Genomic DNA, 22,884 nt, shown 5'->3' with positions numbered 1-22,884 from the left:
TATTTCTGTAGTGAAATTTCTAATTTAAACGCTTCAAGTAAGATTTCGGAGTTTAGAATGAGAAGAATAATTATACATGATTTAAGACTCGAATTTCGAAATTTTATTACTGCAATACAAGGTTGGCTAGAACAACCTTCATTGGTACATGAAGAGCCTTCTTGGTGGATTCTAAAAAGGGATGAACTACCAAACTTTGAAGAGGCATTTGAAGAAGTATATTATTTTGAGACACCGCAGAGGGTGGAGCAGACACCTGAAGAGGGTGAATCTACTATATTCAAAGGAAATGGAAGACAAATTGCAAGAAGATGTCATAGAAGCGCAACAAAGTCTCGAGAAAACAAAAGATGCATAAGGATCAAGTGACGAGAAGAAGTCTATTAGCGTAATAAAAAATTCCTGGCAGATGGATGTGTATCAGGCAACATCATATGCGATTATACAAAGTAAACAACAAGATATTAAGGTATGTACAAATTTACAATCACAAATAAGAAAATCGGGTGAACATGAGATTTCAAGCATCAAGTACACCAATCTAAAAATCAATGAAGAAGAAAGCATGGAGGAAGAAAAAATATTTGAAGTAGCAGACATGCTGAACGAGAAGTCGAGGACTTCAAAATTTGTCAAGGCAAAGTTTGCGTGACGAAAAAGAAGAGTCAAAATGAAAAGTTGGTGCTGAAGAGGAGAATTGAAGATCTTCACCAACTTTAAAATCTAGAATTTTCTAGTTAGTGCACTATTGTTCATGATTTACCCACATGCAATTTATTATGCTAGAAGATTCTATGAGCCATTTGTAATATTACCTTATTACTAACCTAGAGATCTAGAATTGTCACCACAAATTTTTACCTCCATAGATAAGGGATGGTGCATGGTGAAATGTGGGTGAAGAGAGTGAGAGTAAGAAGAAAGAGTGGGAAAGAGAGAGATAGTGAGGCAATGGAGTGTTTCAGTGAGGAGTGTTTCCATATAATCAAAATGTGTCCAAAAATGTGTAAAATCTATTTCATAAATAAAATAATATCTGTCTTTAAATCTTAAATTCAACACTATTTGAACAAGGCTAAGGAAATTCAAAAATTCCATTCAATTATTGGAATCTCAAAAGACGGAAAAATATGATGATTTTTCAATCCTGGGGACATCCTCAACTCAGTAAAAAAAAAAATAATAAATAAATAAAAGAACTTATGATGCAATTATGTATTCTTTTAGTCTCTTAGCATTGTATCTTCCTCTAGAAACTGAAAAAATATTTCAAATTTAGGGAGAGTTCTTCCATTACATTCTCTACATTTTCTTCATTCAACTCGAGACCAGTTTCCATGTCAACTATCTGTTATTTCAGGGATCTTATTGTGCAGTCGAGTTTCGATCACCATTTTCAGGGTCATTGTTGAGCTTGAGCACCACCCACAAGCTTCTTGGAGCTTTAATACTACAACAAGACCATCGATCTCATGTAGAACCACATTCCTTCCATCATCCATTAGGCCAGGCCTCACATCATTCAATACCGTCTCAATATTATCCTCAGTTAGTGGCATTACACAAATTGGTGAAACCACAGCGCCTAAAGTCATCAGAAAGTTCAACATTATTGTTATGCATAAACCAAAGTATGATGCGTGGTGGCATTTAGGAAAATGACGAACACACAAACAACCACAAACAACCATCTAATTTTTTGTTTATTCTAAACAACACCAGAAAACTTGGCAGCAAGACTCGTTAATTCATAAAGAATACCAAGAACTGGTGAAGAATTGAGAATAGTCAAATTTATGGGCAATTGTCTTATGGGCAGTTTCATTTTTGTAATGCAATCAAAATTCTTTTGCTAGAACAAAATCTCTAAGTAACCACAATAACTAAATTCACAAAACTCAAGAAACAATTCACTAACTATGAAAACATTACATAATACGTGTGCTTGACCAAGACCAGAGTATCAACCAAGACTGGAATAAAAAATTCTTATTGCCTTAGGATGGTCCTAAAGGGCACTTATGTCCATCTTTTATAGGCAGCATCTAAGTAGCCCTAGAATTGAACCAACCTCTCTCAATTTATTGATAAAGCATTGAACATAGCTTAAAGGAAATATTAATGTGCACTCAGAAACAACTAAAGCTTATATAGATTATGCTTAAGATTGCAAGCATAAGGTTGATAATGACTTAAAAGAAGAACAGTTATACTATTCAGGAATACATACAATCGGTTTAACTGCATTTTTCTGTTGGCGTGAGCTATTAGAAATCTTTTTCTGGAAACATAAATCATATATAATTGTATCATATTAAGAGAATAGAATTAGGCAATTATGTGTAGAATCAATTAATTAGCTACAGATTTGTGATTATCCAAAATTAGGAGTTTTTTTCCTATATAAACTCTGTAACCCACCTATTGACCGTATGAATGAAAATTACCTCTTGTGTGTATTGTGACATGGGATCAGAGCAGGACACATGGTCTTGGTTCCTCTTCTTCAAGTTACCTGTAGCCCGGTTCTTGTGAACATTTTCATAAACACATGGAAGACCCCAACTTCATCACCGATCCCAGCCAATCTTTACCTAATTCTGATGCTATTCTTACAGATATTTCTACCAAAATTTCTGAAGCCTTAACCAAGACACACATATCAGCCCTACTCACTGAAATTCGCCCCAGATTGGTATCAAATTGAATGATACAAACTATGGCCTATGGTCCCAGGTTATGGAAATGTATATTTCCGGGAAAGATAAACTGGGTTACATTAATGGAGATACACCTCCACCCCTACCGACTGATCCCTCCTTCCAAAAATGGCGAACTGAGAATGCCATTGTCAAGGGATGGATTATCAATTCTTTGGACCCTATTCTGATTGGCAATTTCATTCGTTTCCACACTGCTAATGAAGTCTGGGATGCTATTGCCACTACATACTTTGATGGGAATGATAAATCCCAAATCTATGATCTTCGATGAAGGGTGAGTCGCCTAAGACAAGCAGGCGGATCTGTGGAGAAATATTATACTGAACTGCAGGGGTTGTGGCGCGAAATTGACTTCCGTCGCCCAAATCTGATGAAGTGTGCCGCTGAAATCCGCCACTTCAATAATTTGACCCAGGAAGACAGAATTTACACCTTCCTTGATGGGCTCGATGAACGTCTCGATAGCATCCGTAGTGGAGTTTTGCATATGGACCCGTTTCCTACCGTTGAGCAGGCGTATGCGTACGTCCGTCGTGAGGCACTGCGACAAGCAGTCATGGTTTCTACAAACTCCGACAATGGTCTTCCTGGAGTGATCTTGGCAACCAAAGGCGTGAAGATGGAATCATTTGCTATTGCTGGAATAAATTCTTTAAAAGGAGACCCAAATAAAAGTGGTGGAGGCCCAAATAAAAGTGGGCCAAATAAGTTAAAGGGTTTGGATGAGGAAATTAAGTGTTCATACTGTGGAAATAACAAGCACGCACGAGAAAACTGCTTTAAACTTAATGGATACCCCGATTGGTGGCATGAGTTGCAGGAAAAAAAGAACAAAAATGGGACGGGCACCAATAAGCGAATAGGCAAGGCGGCCGTGGCAACATCTGACTCTCAACTATCTTTGATTCTTGAAAATGATTATTTTCAGGATACGAACCTCTCATCAGAACCAGGTAATTTTGGTTTAGCTTGTGTTACATCCTCCAGTGACAAGAATAATAATTTATGGTTACTTAACTCCGGGGCAACTGACCATATGACTTATGATGAAAGAGATTTTATTCAGAGGACCTCATCTCGACGCAACAGGGTTGCGAATGCAAATTGAGTTATTTTCCTAGTCACCGGGGCTGGCTCTGTATATCTGTCTCCCTCTCTACATTTATCCCACACTTTACTTGTTCCATCACTCTCACATAAATTATTGTCTGTAAGTCAAGTGACGGCTGAATTAAATTGCGTGGTACTTATTTATCCAACATTTTGTCTTCTTCAAGATATTCTCACCAAGGAGATACTTGGGCGTGGTACTAAGAGAGAGGGGTTATACTACATGGAGGATTTCAGTGTCGGTCGCACTCATCATGTTCAGAGTAATGTGAAGGAACGACAGATTTGGATGTGGCATCGTCATCTTGGGCATCCATCATTCGGTTATTTAAAGCATTTATTACCTAGCCTTTTTTCGAATAAGGAAGTTTCTGATTTTAAATGTAATACCTGCATTTTAGCGAAAAGTCAACGCACTTTTTATCAATCAAGCATGAATAAAAGTAGTATTCCTTTTTCCCTGGTACATTCAGATGTGTGGGGCCCTTCACCTATTGCTACAAGGTTTGGGGTTCGTTGGTTTGTTATATTTATTGATGACTACACTCGCATGACCTGGCTCTATCTACTAAAAAATAAAGATGAAGTGTTCAAAGTATTTCAGTCATTCCATGCCATGATTCAAACTCAGTTCTCTACCAAACTAAGAGTTCTTCGTTCCGATAATGGTGGTAAATTTATCAACCAACGATTTCGCACTTACTTTGAACAACACGGTCTCATTCATGAGACATCTTGCCCTCAAACCCCTCAACAAAACAGCGTTGCTAAACAGAAAAATCGACATATTCTTGAAACTGCAAGAGCTCTCCTTCATGGAACCTATGTTCCAAACTGTCACTGGCCTAATGCAGTGTCCACAACTGTATACTTACTCAATCGGATGCCCTCTAAAGTCTTAAATTTTAAGACTCCACTCCAGGTCCTATCATCCCATGTTGCTCTACCACTAACTCTAATGCTCTCTCCTCGAGTATTTGGTTGTGTGGCCTATGTACATCTTCACAAGAATCAACGGACAAAACTTGACCCATGTGCTCTCCGATGTCTTTTTGTGGGATATGCTACACATCAAAAGGGCTATCGGTGCTATGATCCATCCTCCAAACGGACCTATGTAACTATGGATGTTACCTTCTCGGAGTCTGACACATTTTTTCTCCAACATCCAATTCTCCTCTTCAGGGGGAGACAAGGGATGAAGAGTTGAGTTGGTCGAAGTTTGAGTGGTCAAATAATACTGAGATAGAGACAACTCCGATAGATATTGACTTAAAGAATGATATGACTCAAGATCCGGAACCAACTGTAGAAGCTGAACCAAACTCCACCGAACCAGAGCCCCCTTTCTCTTCAGTATCCGCAGGCCCATCTCCTGAGAATATCTCTGAGGTAAGCACTCCTTCACATATAAGCAATTTAGATACTCCTGGTGGCTATAATTTACCTTTCAGGCATAATCGAGGCAAACCGCCAAGCAGATACTCTCCAGACATTGAAAAACGAAGATCAAGATATCCAGTTGCCAACTATGTATCCACCACGAAGTTATCTGATCCACTGAAAGCTTTTGTACATGTTCTCTCTTCTAATCATGTTCCAACAGGAATTCAGGATGCCTTATCAGATTCCAAATGGACTCAAACAATAAAAGATGAGATGGAGGCACTAGTAAAGAATAACACGTGGATACTAGTTCCATTACCTAAAGGAAAGAAGACAGTAGGATGCAGATGGGTATTTTCCATCACACACAAGGCAGATGGATCCATTGAGCAGTACAAAGCAATGCTAGTCGCGAAGGGGTATACACAGACATATGGGATAGACTACCAAGAGACGGTTTTACCAGTTGCTAAACTAAACACTGTTAGAATACTATTGTCCCTCACTGCTAATCTTGACTGGCCACTACATCAGCTTGATGTGAAGAATGCATTTCTTCATGGCGACCTCAAAGAAGAAGTCTATATGGACCTCCCTCCGGGCTATACAGAGTCTTCACAAAATGTTGTGTATAAATTGTAGCGAGCATTATATGGATTGAAGCAGTCATCTCGAGCATGGTTCGGACGATTTAGTGTGGCAATGAAGAAATATGGATTCAAACAGAGTGACTCAGACCATACACTCTTTCTTAAGCATAATGGAGGCAAAGTAATTGCATTGATAGTGTATGTGGATGACATGATTATCACAGGGGATGATAAAGAAGAGATTTCCAGAATTCAGAAACAGCTAGCGTCTGAGTTCGAGATAAAGAACTTGGGAGGCCTCAAGTATTTTCTGGGAATTGAAGTGGTTAGATCAAGACAAGGCATATTCCTATCCCAAAGGAAATATGTGCTAGACTTGCTAGCTGAGATGGGGATGTTGGAATGTAAACTAGCAGATACTCCTATCACTCAAAACCTTAAGCTGAGTGAGTGTTCAGATCAAGTGCCAACAGATAAAGGGAGATATAAAAAATTAGTTGGCAAACTTATATACTTGTCTCATACTCATCCAGATATTGCCTATGCCGTAAGTGTAGTTAGCCAGTTTATGCATAGCCCTAGCAAAGACCACATGGATGCTGTGACTCGAATACTTCGATATCTAAAGTCCTCACCAGGGAGGGGACTGATGTTTTCAAAGAATGATCACTTGAAAGTTGATGGCTTTACAGATGCAGATTGGGCAGGGAACATTTCAGATAGGAGGTCTACCTCAGGCTACTTCATGTTTGTAGGCGGTAATCTCGTTACATGGAGAAGTAAGAAGCAAAAAGTGGTATCATTATCGAGTGCTGAAGCGGAGTTTCATGGAATGACAAAAGGACTTTGTGAACTCCTCTAGATCAAAAAACTGCTCGCTGAACTTGGCTTTGTTCCTATTACTGAGATGGATCTATACTGTGACAACAAAGCTGCCATTGCCATATCTCATGACCCGGTTCAACATGATAGAACAAAACATGTGGAAATAGATCGACACTTCATCAAGGAAAACTTGGTAGCAAAGACAATTCGTTTTCCTTTCGTAAAGTCCGAAGATCAACTAGCAGACATACTCACAAAGGCAGTTTCAAGCAAGGACTTTCACAACTCACTTGACAAGTTGGGCATCAGAGACCTGTATGCATCAACTTGAGGAGGAGTGTTGGTGTGAGCTGTTAGAAATCTTTTTCTGGAAACATAAATCATATATAATTGCATCATTTTAAGAGAATAGAATTAGGCAATTTTGTATAGAATCAATTAATTAGCTACAGATTTGTGATTATCCAAAATTAGGAGCTGGAGGCCCCCTTCTTAGTTTGTAAAGAAATCTTTAGGTTCATGAATCTTGCACTTCACTGTTGTCTTTGGTTACTCTACTAATATCAGTCAAACCTCGCAAATGTGCCATGGCTTAAATTTTGGTAAACCCCTTGAACCTAACAGCTGAACCTGTTTTATATGATTTTAACTACTGTGCTATACCTGGCTCATCCTCGATTTTAGACCCAGCTCTTTGCATAGAACTGAAGAAACTTTCTTACTACACAACTTACATGATGCGGTAGGGATGGAGAGGATCTAGTTAGTGCCCTCAAGTATGGTCAAGCCCCATTCTGCAGTTGTCAGAACAAAAGAAAAATCGGGGAAAACAAAAAAATATAAAATAAAAATTAAGGCACATTTAAACTAACCTGAATCTTTCTCAACTGGAAGACAGTCAAAAGAAATCCGATAATAATTTAACTAGCCGTGAATATCACTGTAATTTTGGTGTCAAATGTCGATGATTTCTTGAGGTTAGTAGCAAAACCAGTGTGCAGATAGGAGATCAATGACCGAAATGTGGAAGATTTTGGATAGTAAAAATGATGATGGAAAGGTCTGAGACTCCAAGTATGGTTTGGGTGTGGACTAAACATCCACATGAGCCATTGCAATAACTTGGCCCAACAACGCCATTCTTTTTCCAAATGACAGTCACAAATAATAACCCACAAAAATGAGTTTTTTATTTATTGGAAAATGAAAGAAAATGAATGATATAAAAATTGAGTAACTAAGAAGAAGGATGAAGATTTTCTGAAATAATATTCAATATACAACTTCCATATTTGGCCGGTATATTAGAAAATATATATAGCAAAAGTGTTTTGACCATTTTCATCAACCACTACCTACTTGCCATTGCCATACTTTTAGATAGATTATATGGCATTACATATGGCCATACTTTGATAGATTTTTCAATACACAAATACATTAAAATTTACTCCAAACAAGTGCTACAAAATACACTATCTTTGGACAGCAAAAGTATCAACTAGCATTAACATTCCTCCTTGAGACTTTTGCTGGAAACACCAAGGCAACTCCTCAATGTTTCGAACCTTCCTTTGGACAAAGCTTTTGTTAAGATATCAGCATATTGGTCACTTGAATTGCAATGCACAAGCACAAGCTTCATCTCCAGCCTCTCTTGAGCTTCCCTAATTGAATGATACTTAATCTTTATGTGTTTTGTTCTCTCGTGGAATATTGGATTTTTTTACCATTGCAACTGTTGATTTGTTGTCACAATAAAAGACTGTTGCATCAAATTGTATGTGTTCAAGATCCTCCAACATTTTCTTTAACCAAACAGCTTGGTTTGTCACCTCAGATGCTGCTATATACTCTGCTTCAGCAGTTGATTGTGTCACAGTCTTTTGCTTTATCGAATTCCAGCACACAATGTTTGAACCAACATAAAACACATAGCCCGAGGTACTCTTCATGTCATCTGCTGAACCTACCCAGTCACTATCTGTATAACCAGTTAAAACCAAGTCCTCTGATCTCTCGAACCAAATCTCCAGATTCTCACTTCCTTTTATGTACCGAAGGACTTTTTTTGCCGCTTGAAAATGTAATTCACTTGGCTCTTGTCTGAATCTGGATAGCACATTAGCAGCATAGGTGATATCTGGTCTTGTTGTTATAAGATATAGCAAGTAACTAGTTAGACTTCTATAGATCTTTTCATCCACTCTCTTAGTACCTTCTTTCTTCATTAACTTTAGATTTTGTACTAATGGAGTGCTAACCGATTTGCAATTTTCCATATGGAACTTCTTCAACACTTCCTTGATATATCTCTTTTGACAAACAAAGATACCTTCCTTAGTTTGTTCAATTTCCATTCCAAGAAAATACTGCATCTCACCAAGATTTGTCATTTCAAAACCTTTCTTCAATTCCTCCTTCACTTCTTCAATCAAGGTGCAATTGCTACCGGTTCAAATCATCAACATATAAGGATATGATGATCATTCCTTCTTCCACATATTTTATGTAAAGTGTTTGCTCATTTACACTTTTAACAAATTCCAAGCAGCACAAGTGATCATCAATGCGGCTGTACCAGGCCTTTGGAGCCTATTTTAAACCATACAGAGCCTTTTTTAATAGATATACTTTGTCTTCCTCACCTGCCACTGCAAAGCCTTCCGGTTGTTCAATGTAGATTACTTCATTTAAGTACCCATTTAGAAAAGCAGATTTTACATCTAACTGATGTATCTTCCACATTCTCTGAGCTGCAATTGCAAACAACAACCTGATAGTTTCATATCTTGCAACTGGTGCAAATGTATCAGCAAAATCGATTCCAAACTGCTATACATACCCCTTCACTACCAATCTTTGAACTTGTTTATTGATCCATCAGGGTTCATCTTGGTTTTGAACACCCACTTGACCCCAATCACATGCTTATCAACTCGTCTGTCACCTAGTTCCCAAGTCTCACTCTTTTCAATCGTATTTAGTTCTTCCTTCATTGCTGCTAACCAGTCCTGTCAACTCACAGCATCAGCAAAATTCGATGGCTCCAGTATGGCAGAGTTGCATCTAGCATATACATCAGCAAGGGGTCTTGTCTTTAGCACAATATTTTCTGAGTCTGAATCACAATCCTGATCTAGACCAATCGGTTCCTCTCCATTTGTGATAGTGTCCTCAATTTCATGAGCAACCAGCCTTGGAACTTGCTGGTTTTCCAGGCTTCTTGTATCCCAATTCCAGGTAGCACTTTCATCAATTTTAATATCTCTACTAGATATTATCTTCTTGGTTTGTGGAATATAAACTCGATATCCTTTTGCATTACTACAATAGCCAACAAAACACCAACCTTAGCTTTTTGGCTAAGCTTATCCCTCTTTGCTTCAGGTATATGAGTGTAACAAACACTTCCAAAAACCTTTAAATGTGTCACATCTGGTTTTGTTCCATACCAAGCTTCATAGGGAGTTTTTCTTTTCAATGCTTTAGTAGGAAGTCGGTTTAAAATATACACAGCTGTGCTAATAGCTTCTGCCCAGAATTCTTTCTGAAAATTCTTTTCAAACATGAGACATCTTGTCATCTCCGTGACTGTTCTTCCTTTCAAAGATGCCATTTTGTTGAGGTGAGTATGGGATTGTGAGCTGATGATTTATCCCCATATCATCACAAAAATTATCAAACTGGCCGCATTTATACTCAGTTCCATTATCAGTCCTAATGGCCTTTATCTTGCTGTCACATTCATTTTCCACTTATTTTTTTGAATTTCTGAAATATAGCAGCCACATCTGATTTTAGTTTTAGAAAAAACACCCAGCACATTCTGGTTGAATCATCAATAAAGAGTATAAAGTACTTGTTGCCGTTTAGTGTCTGTGTATTCATTGGACCACACACGTCAGAATGTATCAATTCCAATTTATTCATAGCTCTCCTTGACAGATTTTTAGGAAATGGCATTCTGGACAGTTTGCCCTTTTGACACACCTCACATATACATGTTTCATCACCTACATCTGGAATGTTTTCAACAAGTTCCAAATTGTGCAATTGCTTCAATGATGTGTAATTAACATGACCAAATCGTTTGTGCCATAAAGAGGAATCAACCACAGTGTAAGAAAGTGCCTGATTTTTCACATTTTTCCATTCCAATGGAAAGCTTCTTTATTTCATTTTGACAGACATTAGCTCCTGATTTTTGAATCAAATATGGTACAGCTATTTCCTTTGAAGATCAATGTATATTGCTTCTCAATTAATTGACCAACACTAATTAAATTCTGGTCAATTTCAGGCACAAAAAGAACATTAGAAATGAGTTTGGTACCTGATGGTGTTTGAACTGAAATCACACCTATTCCCGTGACTTCCACATGTTCTCCATTGCCAGCTTTAACCTTTGATCTATAGGCATCAATCAACTCGACAAAGATACTTGCATCTGATGTCATATGATGAGTACAGCCACTGTCTAACAGCCAAGTCGCCACACTGCTGCTGGCTTTAAAATTGATGGCTGTGAACAAGTGCTCTTCCTGGTTTTGTTGCTGATTTTCAGCCACTTGAGCTTGAGGCTTTGATTGCTTGTCTTTTATGCTTTTACAAACCTTTTGAATATGTCTAAATTGCTTACAACCTCGGCATTGAACTTCAGGTCTGTACCAGCACCATTTGGGAGAGCGCCCTGTCTTTTTGCAATGAACACAAGGTGGATTAACACCACTTTTGCTTGCACCTTTGTTCAGTGGCCTGCAAAGCATTCACCAATTCTGATAAGGTGATGGTAGACAAGTCTCTTGAATCCTCAAGAGATGAAATCTTTGCCTCAAAATTTTCAGGCAGGCTGATCAACACTTTCTCCACAATTCTTCTGTCAGGCAGATCATCTCCCAGTAGCCTTATCTGATTTACAACCTTCAACAGCCTATTAGCATACTCGTTAACTGATTCTGAGTCTTTCATCTTCAAAGTTTCATACTCCCTCCTCAGGTTTAACACTTGCATTTGCCGTGTTCTTACATTGCCCCTAAATTCTTCCTTCAAACTATCCCAAGCTTCCTTGGCCGTTTCACAAGTGATTATCCTTGTGAAGATGGCATTAGAAACATCATATTGGATGCATGAGAGAGCCTTAAACTTCTTAGCAATTTCTTCACTACGTTGCTTAAGTTGAGCAATTGTTGGATTTGCTCTAAGTGCTGGTGGTTCACTTCTAGTTTTAGTTATCTCCCACAGGTCATATGCCCTCAGGTAAGCCTTCATTTTTGCTGCCCAAAAATCATAATTTTCACTAGAGGGTAGAGATGCTGAGAAACCACTTGAAGCCATCCTTAAAACTCTCACGAATCAGTTGGTTGTGTTGTGAAGGTCTGCTGGTTTTTTCTTGAACCTACCTCTCGTTTTTCTCAGCTTCTTCTAAGATCAGATCAACTCTGATACCACTGATAGAAAATTGAGTAACTAAGAAGAAGGATGAAGATTTTCTGAAATAATATTCAATATACAACTTCCATACTTGGCTGGTACATCAGAAAATATATATAGCAAAAGTGTTCTGACCATTTTCATCAACCACTACCTACCTGCCATTGCCATACTTTTAGATAGATTATATGGCATTACATATGGACATACTTTGATAGATTTCTCAATACACAAATATATTCAAATATACTCCAAAAAAGTACTACAAAATACACTATCTTTGGACAGCAAAAGTATCAACTAGCATTAATAATGAAAGAATAATAAAAAACAATAATTTAATTTTAAGCTAATTTAAATCAACATGTCCTCAGCATATTGCTGTCCCTTTTTTTTGATTAATCACGTGTCTTCATTGTCACCTGTGTCTCTCCACGTTGTTGCTTCATTGGGATGTAACTAATAATGCATCGTACATTCCTAAAAGAAGAAAGGAAAACAACTAGATTTGGCTAATTGATCAACTACTGCTTGACGACCAAGAAATATGGATAATATGCGGTGGGGGCCCTCAAGGTTGGGGTTCAACCTTTTAATATGGATAATAAATGAGAAAAATATTGTGAGTAGAGAAACAGAGGAGAGTACGAACTTAGTTGGAAGCCTACAGAATTCTTGTCATTTAGTAGTGCTTATTGATTGAAGTTGTTGGTTGTCGCTATAATGCGGTGGTAATAATTGATGTTTTACTTCATTTAAGCATCAGATGTACGTGTAATTTTATATCATACAAATCTTATCTCTAAACAATAACAAAAACTTTCCTTCTAAAGATTAAAAATTTTGTATTTTTGATTTGTGATTGAGATGTATCTTGATAAGAAAATTCAGCTACATCAATTTTCGTGCTGCTAAATTCGAAGAACGAGGGTAAAGACAAGTAAGCTAGAATTAACATTTCCTCCAAGAACCAGATAGGCATGGTTTTCTTTGCGAAAATCTCCTCTCTGCCAAAAGTAATTCTATGTAGAGCCTGAAAATTTTAGATGTTTCATTTATGACTAAGCTGTTACCTAGTTATTCATTTGCTGCTACTTTTGTCTTGAAAGCTATTTTAATTGGAATATTTATTTTGTTTCTGATTTCAAATAATTTGTATGAAGACTATATATCTTGCTCTTCTGTGGAGCTTCAATTGACATTTACCCATTTCTATAATATTCACCTGTTTTATCTGGCATTGCTTATCTAATCTTGTAAGAAATTTTCTTGAATTTGCATAATATTTTGTAATGTAATTGAATCTGAATAAAAGTAGAATTGTTTGCTATTGGATCTTTTTTAAGGAATTTATAAACCCTGCTCTTCATGCTTTCCATTAGGACCTCCATATTTTTATGCTATAATTTGCTTTAGAAAAATTGTTGAGATCAACTATCTTCAGTTGATGTGTGAATGAGAGACATAAGTAAACATGTGGAATCCTTTATTACCTTGAAACTAAACGAAGCCTAAAACAACTTGTGTACGAGTATTGTACACGATTATTGATTATTTAACATCAAAGTTGTTGGAAAATGGTTATTGTTAGTGAAATGGGTCAACTTTGAGCCCAAGTTTCAGTGGGAACCGTACCTTAATAATAATGGGACTAATGGGACCTAGAATATTCATGTTCTACTCGGCGACGTGATTAAGGTGATATATTTATTTATTGAAAATCACTTAGAATTGAATGAAATATTAAATGTCAAATACTTAAAGTAACTCACTTGAAATTATGAATTAGTGAAGAATTTGATTTGCCAAACACTTATCATACATAGGAAAGTTAGGAAATTTTGTTGTGGTCTATATGGTGGAAGTTCGGGAATTAGGTTTGGGCCCCAAGGGGTATCAATAGTTTTTGAAAGGGGAGAGACCTATATTCTATCGGGTTCGATCATAAACCCACACTTGCAAGCCGTCGTCGTCAACTGACCTGCTCGCTTGGCTCAGCACATGCCAGTGTTCGAGTCTGTCCGATGCGGGTGGGTCCTTGTACTACATTAACTTTTTTAGACAAAATTTAATTGAATCTTTGGGTCAAATTGTAAATAATCAAATTCTTGGGTATTTAGAAATTTAATTTTTGGCAGTATTGAACTAAATTGTCTATTTGGAATTTGGAGGTTGTCTGAACAGTAATGACTGTTCTGAAGAGGCTTGGAGTATGTTTGAATGGCCAAGAACATGTTTATCAATGGTTGCCCTGCTACCAGAATAATTACTCCATTTTCATTGCAAAAATTCTCTGCTTTGAATCTTACTCACTCACTCTCTCTTTTGATATTATTTTTAAAGTAAAAACATTTCATTATGTTCGTTGAAATTCCTGCAGATTGCTGTGCTACTTTCGTAGGAGACGAAATTCGTTCTATCTTGGGAAACGATTGCTGAACGCCTTTAGCATCTTTGAAGACGAAAAATTCGTTTTAAGAAAATATCGTGAAGTCGGTGGGCTCGAATTAATTTTTCTAATTCTGTTGGTCGTACTATTATGCTGTACAAATTACGTTACGATAATTCTGTCAAATTGTTTGGAAGGAGAAACTTATACTCCAGAGTCAACAATCTTAAAATGAATTTTGTTTGTATTTTGATTTTTTCTGTTTCTACTCCTTTTTATTGTTTATCTTCTGATTATGTTTACAAAATGGCAACTTCAGGTATTATACTCCCAAATACGACTGAAGAAAAATTAGAGAAATTTAATGGGTTAAATTTTAAGCGTTGATAATAGAAAATACTTTTTTATCTGACAACATTAAGTTTGACAAAATTTTTGAAAGAAGATGAGCCTTCATACATTTAGGAAGAAAGTGATGTTGAGAAATTGATTACGGTTGATGCATGGAAGCATTTCGATTTTCGGTGCAGAAATTATGTACTTAACAGACTGGACAACAGATTATGTAATGTGTACTACAATGGGAAGTCTGCGAAGGAACTATAGGAATCTTTGGACATCAAGTACAAAATCAAAGATGCCGGCATGAAGAAATTCATTGTTGGTCTTTTTTGGATTACAAAATGGTTGACAGCAAAACTGTCATATTCCAAGTTCAAGAACTTCATATCATACTCAACGACATCCATGGTGAAGAAATGAAACTAAGCGAATCATTTCAAGTTATTGCACTGATTGAGAAATTACCCCATTCTTGGAAGGACTTCAAGGTAGGACATCGATCCAAGTGTTGTCAGAACCCAAAGAATGATAAGGGAAAAATTCATCAAGCCAATGTAACAAACATGACAACCTTTTTGATATGTTCCAAGACATAAATCTTTTTTAAGTCATATCCGAATGTAATTTATCTAGAAATACTATGGAATGATGGGTGGATACTGGAGCTATACGTCACCTATGCTTAAACCATAGGATGTTCTCTACCTACAAAGTGATGGATCATGATGAACAACTCTACATGGAAAACTCTTCACTTCCAAGGTTGAAGGATATGGAAATATAGTGCTAAAAATGACAAGTGGAAAAGAGCTTACTTTTAATGATGTTCTTCATGTGCCCAATATTCAAAAAAATTTATTATTCGATTCCGTATTAATTAAGAACGGGGTTTAAGTCAGTATTTGTTTTAGACAAATTTGTACTTACAAAAAATGAAATGTTTGTAGGAAAATGCTACTTGAATGAGGGGATCTTTAAATTGAATGTAATGACTATTATACCTCCCATTATGAATAAAATTACATTTTATTTTTATTTCCTTTAGTCGTTTAATATTTGACATGAACAACTAGGACATATAAACAGCAAAATTTCGCGTAGACTAATCAAATTGGATTTACTACCAAAGTACGATTTAGATCCTAATCACAAATGCGATATATTTGTAGAAGCCAAAAAGGCATGTTTACCCTTTCGTTCTGTTGAAAGAAGTGCCAAACCCCTTGATTTAATTCACAGTTATAAATGTGATTTAGAGTTTGTTTAAACTACAAGTACTTCATTACTTTTATTGATGATTGCACTCAATATTCCTATGTATATTTACTTAAAAGCAAATACGAAGTAATTGAAGTGTTTAAACACTATAAATTAGAGGTTGAGAATCAACTTAAAAAAAAAAAAAGATAAAGATAATAAGAAGTGATTGAGACGGTGAATATGATTCTTCATTTGAACATTTTTGTTTGGAGAATGAAATTATTCATCAAACTACCACGCCTTATTCTCTTAAATCTAATGATATTGCTAAATGCAAGGATTGAGTATTGAAGGAGATGATGAATGTTATGTTGATAAGTTCTGGATTACCACGGAACTTGTGGAGGAAAGCTTTGCTTTCTGCCAATTATGTTCTTAACAAATTACCACATCAAAAAATGTATAAAGTACCTTATGAGTATGGACAGGTCACAAACCTAACTATAAATACTTGAAGGTATGGGGATGTTTGGCTAAGGTAACAGTTCCTAAACCTAAAAAGGTTAAGATAGGACCTAAAATCATTGATTGTATATTCATTGGTTATGCCTACCACAGTAGTGCGTACAAATTTATTGTATATAAGTTTGAAAAACCCGACGTGCATGTTAGTATGATTATTGAATCAAGGGATACTACATTTTTCAAAAATTATTTTCCTTATCACATGTAAAGTGAATCAAATTTACAGAAAAGATCTCGTGAAAATGAAGAGGCTATATATCAAGAATCTATAAATGAACAACCTAGACACAGTAAGAGGGCTATGACATCAACATCCTTTGGGCCTGACTTTTTAACATATTTGTTAGAAAATGAACCTCAAAGTTTTAAAGAGGCTATGTTATCGACTAAAGCTTCATATTGGAAAGAAGCTGTTCATAGTGAAATAGAATTCATACTACAAAATTATACATGGAAATTAGTAGAGCTTCCTTCTGATAATACGCCATTGGGGTTTAAACAAATTTTCAAAAGAAAAATAAAAGCAGATAGATCAATGGACAAATATAAAGCTAGACTTATCACTAAAGCTATAAGAAAAAAGAATGTCTTGATTATTTCAATACCTATTCTCCTGTGACTAGAATTATTTCCATACGTATGCTTATTGCGATAGCAACTTTGAATAGTTTGGATATACATCAAATGGATGTTAAAACGGCTTTCTTGAATGGAGAATTAAATGAAGAAATTTATATGATGCAACCTGAAGGATTTGTAGACTCAGGACAAGAAAAGAAAGTGTGTCGACTTGTTAAATCACTTTATGGATTAAAGCAAGCTTCTAAGAAATGACATGAAAAATTTGACACGGTTATGATGTCAAATGGGTTCAAAATTAATGAGTGTGACAAATGTGTTTATGTCAAGAGCACTTCAAATGGACATATCATGGTATGTTTGTATGTAGATGACATGTTGATTATGGGTAACAATGATACAACAATTCAAACTACTAAAAGGGTGCAAACAAGTAATTTTGAAATGAAAAATTTAGGTATGGCCAATGTTATATTAGGAATTAAAATTCCTAGAACATCCGATGGTCTCATATTATCTCAATCGCATTATATTGAGAAGATTCTTGATAAATTCAAGAAATATGATATTATTCCTATGAAAACACTTATGGATGCTAGTATGCATCTTGTTTCCAACACTGGTGACAGTAAATCTTAATCGAAATACTCTCATATTATTGGCAGTTTAATGTATGTCATGAATTGCACTCAACCTAATATTGCTTATCAATTAGTAGGCTCAATCGATATGCAAACAATCCAAGCACTGATCACTGGAAGGCAATTGTTAGAGTTTTAGGATATTTAAAACATACCAAACACTTTGGATTACACTATTCAAGATATCCTGTAGTACTTGAAGGATACTGTAATGCAAATTGGATATCGGATACTAAAGACTCTAAGTCAACAAGTAGATATGTCTTTAGATTTGGAGGTGCTCTAGTATCATGGAAATCTTCAAAACAGACATGTATAGCTAGATTAACAATGGAATCTGAATTCATTGCATTAGACAAAGTTGGAGAAGAAGTTGAATGGCTACGAAAATTTTCAGAAGATATTTCATGTTAGACAACACCTATGCCTGCTATATGTATCCATTACAATAATCAATTAGCAATTGGTAGGCACAAAATGCTATGTATAATGGTAAATCTCGACATAAACATTGTAGACACAATAGTATTAAACAATTGCTCTGTACTGGTATTATCTCTATAGATTATGTGAAATCAAAACAGAATATTGGGATCTGCTGACTAAAAGTTTGACGAGAGCAAGTCGAAAGTTCATCGAAGGGGATGAGGTTCAAACCGATAAAATAATCAAAAGTTTTCATGGTTGCAACCCAACCTAATTTACTGGAGATCCCAAGATATAAGTTCAATGGGACAACTGAACTGTGAGAAACTTAGTACGCATTGAGAAGATTTTACACCTACCCATTTCTATGATGAGCCAGTGTCTAGCTACCACGAAAATAGGTTAAGTTACGCTTTTAATGATTTTTATATCTCGATTCGTTCAAGTGGAGTATAACATAATACTCTTTATAGAGATTAACTATGTGGGTGAGAAGGGGCCACCTTTAAGAGAATTAGGCAGAGATAAATTCTCTAAAAACACTTATCAACCATGAAGTGTCCAATGCCAAAATTGACACAAACGTGAGAACTAATTGTGTTCGAAGGGAACTGTGTGACTTTTATTGTCTAGATTTACATGAACAGCTGACTGTTCAAAGCAACTTGCAACTTATTGGCTAAGTAAATCCAGTAGATTTTACTAGGAAAAGTTCGAAGTCTTTGGCTACTTATCCCAATGAGTTTTCTTCAATCTTACTTTGGAAAAAAACATATCAGATGTTGTTTAGAAAATTGGTTATTGTTAGTGAAATGGGTCAACTTTGAGCTCAAATTTCAATGGGACTTGTACTTTAACAACAAGACCTAGCATATTCATGATCTACTCTGCGAGATGATTAATGTGATATATTTATTTATCGAAAACCGTTTAGAATTGAATAATATATTTAACGTCAATGTAACCCACTTGAAACTATGAATTAGTGAAGAATTTGATTTGTCAAACACTTATCCCACATAAGAAAGTTAGAAAACTTTGGTGTGATTTATACGATGGAAGTTTGGGAATTGAGTTTAGGATCCAAGGGGCACCAATAGTCGTTAAAAGGAGGAAGACCTATATCCTATTAGGTTTGGTCATAAACTCACACGCACGAGCCGTCGCCGTCCGTCCAGCAGGTTCCATATGAACATAAGCTCGTGTCCAAGTCCAGTCCGGTCCGTTTCGTGTTTAGATGCAGGTGGATCCTTGCACTATATTAACTTTTTGGACAAAATTTATTTGAATTTTTGGGCCAAATCGTAAGTAATCAAATTCTTGGTTACTTAATAAAATTTAATTTTTGGCTTATTTTCGAGTAATTTTTTTTGTTTGGATGGTCTTTTAACCGATTAAACAGTTGTCTGTTAATTGACTAAACAGCCGACCGTTAATTGACTTAACCGACGCAGTATTAAATTAAGCTATCTGTTCAGTGTTTGGAGGTTCTCTTAACAGTGAGGAATATTCTAAAAAGGCTTGGAGTATGTTCGAATGGCCACGAACAAGTCTATAACTAGCCTATCCCGTTGCCAGAATAATTACACTATTTTCACTACAAACATTCTTTGTTTTGAATCTCATTCTCCCTATCTCTCTCTCATTCTGATATTATTTTCGAAGTGAAAATACTTCATTGATTTCGTTGGAACTCCTGTAGATTACTGTGCTACTTCCATAGGAGACGAAATTCGTTCTATCATGGAAAACGATTGTTGAACGCCTTTAGCACATTTGAGAGCAGCAAATCCATTTTTTAAGGAAACATCGTGAAATCAATGGACTCGAATTAATTTTTCTGATCCTATTGAACGAACTGTTACACTGTACAAATTACATTAAGGTAATTCTGTCATATTGTTTAGAAGGAGAAACTTATACTCTAGAGTCAACAAAATTCTCTTGATTGCAGATTGCTGGAGCATCACACTGATTCCCGAGCATGTTCAAAGACAAGCTAGTATGAGTTTTCCACATCCTGCTGGGACATGATTATCGCTACAATGTATTGTACTCGTGGTGGTGTTAATGGGTATGTAGCAAACAAAAGGCTCTTCGTATTATGATCAAGCGTTTTCCCCATAGTCTGTGGTTTTTGATGGCCCAAAAATATGTTAGCATATAAAATGGTTGTTTGGGTAAACTCAAAAAATTCGAATGTATAGTATGTTTGCTGAGTAAATTGAGTTTTCATTGTTACTGTATATTCTTTTTGGTGGAAAAGACTGTTATGTTAAATTGAGCATATTTCGTTAAGGAATAGAAGATCTCGAGGGGTTTTGTGTTGTATTTGTTGTTTTCACTTCTTTTTGTATTGTTTATACCGTGTTAGGTTGTTGCTAAACTTTTACCAACTTTGACAAAACTTTTTGGGATTATAAATTGGTGGGTCTTATGAAATGTGTGATTTAAAAGTGAATAAAAGTTGGGAGTTTAATGAAATACTTGGTTAAAAATTGAAGTTTGATTAGCCTATAATTTCAATAAAGGCTTTTCAAATAGGGTTGTACGACAAATTGTGTATTAAAATACAGAAATCATTACAAATTGTATTTTTGAGAAATAGAAGTGATGTTGAACTTATTGTAATTGTAAAATTGCAAAAAATCTCTGATTAATGATCTGAATATTTAAAGACGAGAGACCACGAGACTTGAATCCTGGTATTTGAGAATTTGTTAAAAATTTGACTTGTTGAGACTCGACCTATTCGGCACTTGGATATCGAGGCTTAGGCTTGAACTTGGATTTAATTTGATGTAAAGAAGACTTTGATCTTTTTGAACTTGGCTTGAACCTATTTGATTTGAAGAAGTTTTCGATTTTCTTGAGGCTCACCTGATTTAAATTTGAGAGGATTTCTTCTTTTCCTCCGACTTTGGAATTTCTTCTGCACTTCGTGATTGTCTTCTTTGCATTCACTTTTTGCTTTGCTTTTTGTTTTTTTTTTTTTGTTTTTTGTTTTTTCTTTATGGACCATTGGTCCTATTTATCGGGGAATTTCCGCACTAATTTTGGTAATTCTCAATTATATTTAATTAGAAGAAATAATTGAGTAATTATGATTTATTTATTTATTTGTTTATTTATTTAAAGAGTAAGATGGGTCTTTGGATTTATGAACTTTAGTAGACATTAATTTAATTGAGCTAATGATTTAAATCGACCAAATCCATTTTTTTTTATGTCTACAAATGCCCCCTCAAGATTTATTTATTTATTTATTATGAAATAAATAAATAAATAAATCTTAATTTTTGATTTTTTTATTTATTCGATTTTTTTAATTTTGAATTTGATTTTAATTCAAACTTCCCATTAGTAAATTAATACAGATGGAAAATTTGAGAATAAAATAGGGATTTGATAAAATTCTTATCCTTCAAATTTCAAAATAAGATTTTTTTAATTTACGAGAATGTTATTCGATTATTTATTTATTTTGTACGATCCATAACAAATTTGTTTTGAACAGACTTTTTATGTTTCTTGATAAGTTGGCTTGAATGAAGTCTGAAACTTATCTATTTATATGAATGCATTATGAGATTTGGAAACAAGTAGGTTAAATTTTGCAAACAAATGTAAAGAATTCTCTCTCTCTTCTTCTTCCTTTTTTTTATTTACTCTCTCTCTCTCTCTCTCTCTCTTTTCTTCTATCCTCATTTTTTTTTATTTCTTAGTTTTCGCCGTAGAGAAAGGCAGAAACAATTACCAATTTTTTTTGGTTTCTGCACATTGCAGAAACCAATTAAAAATTTGAATTATTTATTCAAATTGGTTTATACTTTTGCATAAAATTTTTAGTTCATTTTTATTTTATTTTTTTTCTTGGGCGGCGGAAACTATGTTTGGGCTTCTACTTCCAATTGGCAATTGGTTTGTTTGAATAGTAGAAACTCATTTTCTTTTGCTCTCTTTTTTTTTTTTTGGGTTACACGTAATTTTATTCTTTCATGCTGCAATTATTTTTTGAAATCGAGAAATATATGCTTATAAACAGATTCAAAATTGCAAACATTTCCGTGCACATTGAGGACCAAAGACTACCACTTTCCACCATTTAATGCATTTTTTGTTGGGGGCCAAGGACATGTTCCTTCGAACATCCAAGGCACTTGTGTTGAGGACCAATGACCGGCTCCTTCGACCGTCCAAACTACTTTGTGTTGAGGACTAAGGACCTTTTCCTTCGATCGTCAAAGGTACTTTGTGTTTGGGACCAAGGATTGGCTCATGCAACTGTCCAAGGAATTTTGTATTAAAGACCAATGACCTGTTCATTCTACAGTCCAAGGCACTTCGTGTTTGGGATCAAGGACCTGCTACTTTGACCATCCAAGGCAATTTGTGTTTGGGACCAAGGACTAGCTCCTTCAACTCCAAAGCACTTTGTGTTAAGGACCAGTTCCTTCGACTATCCAAAGCACTTTGTGTTTGGGACCTAGGACTGGCTCCTTCAACTGTCCAAGGCATTTTTCATTGAGGCTGTTTACATATTTGGGAGATTTATGATTTTAGACGATAAACGAATTAAAAGATTTACTCCCTTTTTTTCTTTGCAAACATAGCTGGAACAAGTTCTAATGATAAAGTATACTTTGACATACACGAAAGTGCTGAGCTTAAAAATCAAGAAAAAAGTTATCTACGTTTCAAAGATACCGATGTGA

The 22,884-nt window shown here is 35.6% G+C and overlaps 1 long non-coding RNA gene across 1 annotated transcript; it reads left to right on the top strand.

Annotated features, from left to right (window-relative positions):
• Positions 1 to 10,029: 10,029 nt before the first annotated feature.
• LOC111370417 lies at positions 10,030 to 14,741 on the top strand. The gene is made up of 2 exons (XR_002698410.1): positions 10,030 to 11,351; positions 14,448 to 14,741. It is a non-coding gene; the product is annotated as an uncharacterized LOC111370417 (long non-coding RNA).
• The last annotated feature ends 8,143 nt before the right edge of the window (positions 14,742 to 22,884 follow it).

Source organism: Olea europaea, chromosome 21 (genome assembly GCF_002742605.1).
Source record: "Olea europaea var. sylvestris chromosome 21, O_europaea_v1, whole genome shotgun sequence".
Classification (NCBI taxonomy): Eukaryota; Viridiplantae; Streptophyta; class Magnoliopsida; order Lamiales; family Oleaceae; genus Olea; species Olea europaea.
The sequence above is the reverse complement of the archived record's forward strand: the minus strand, read 5'-3'. Positions and strand labels throughout refer to the sequence as shown.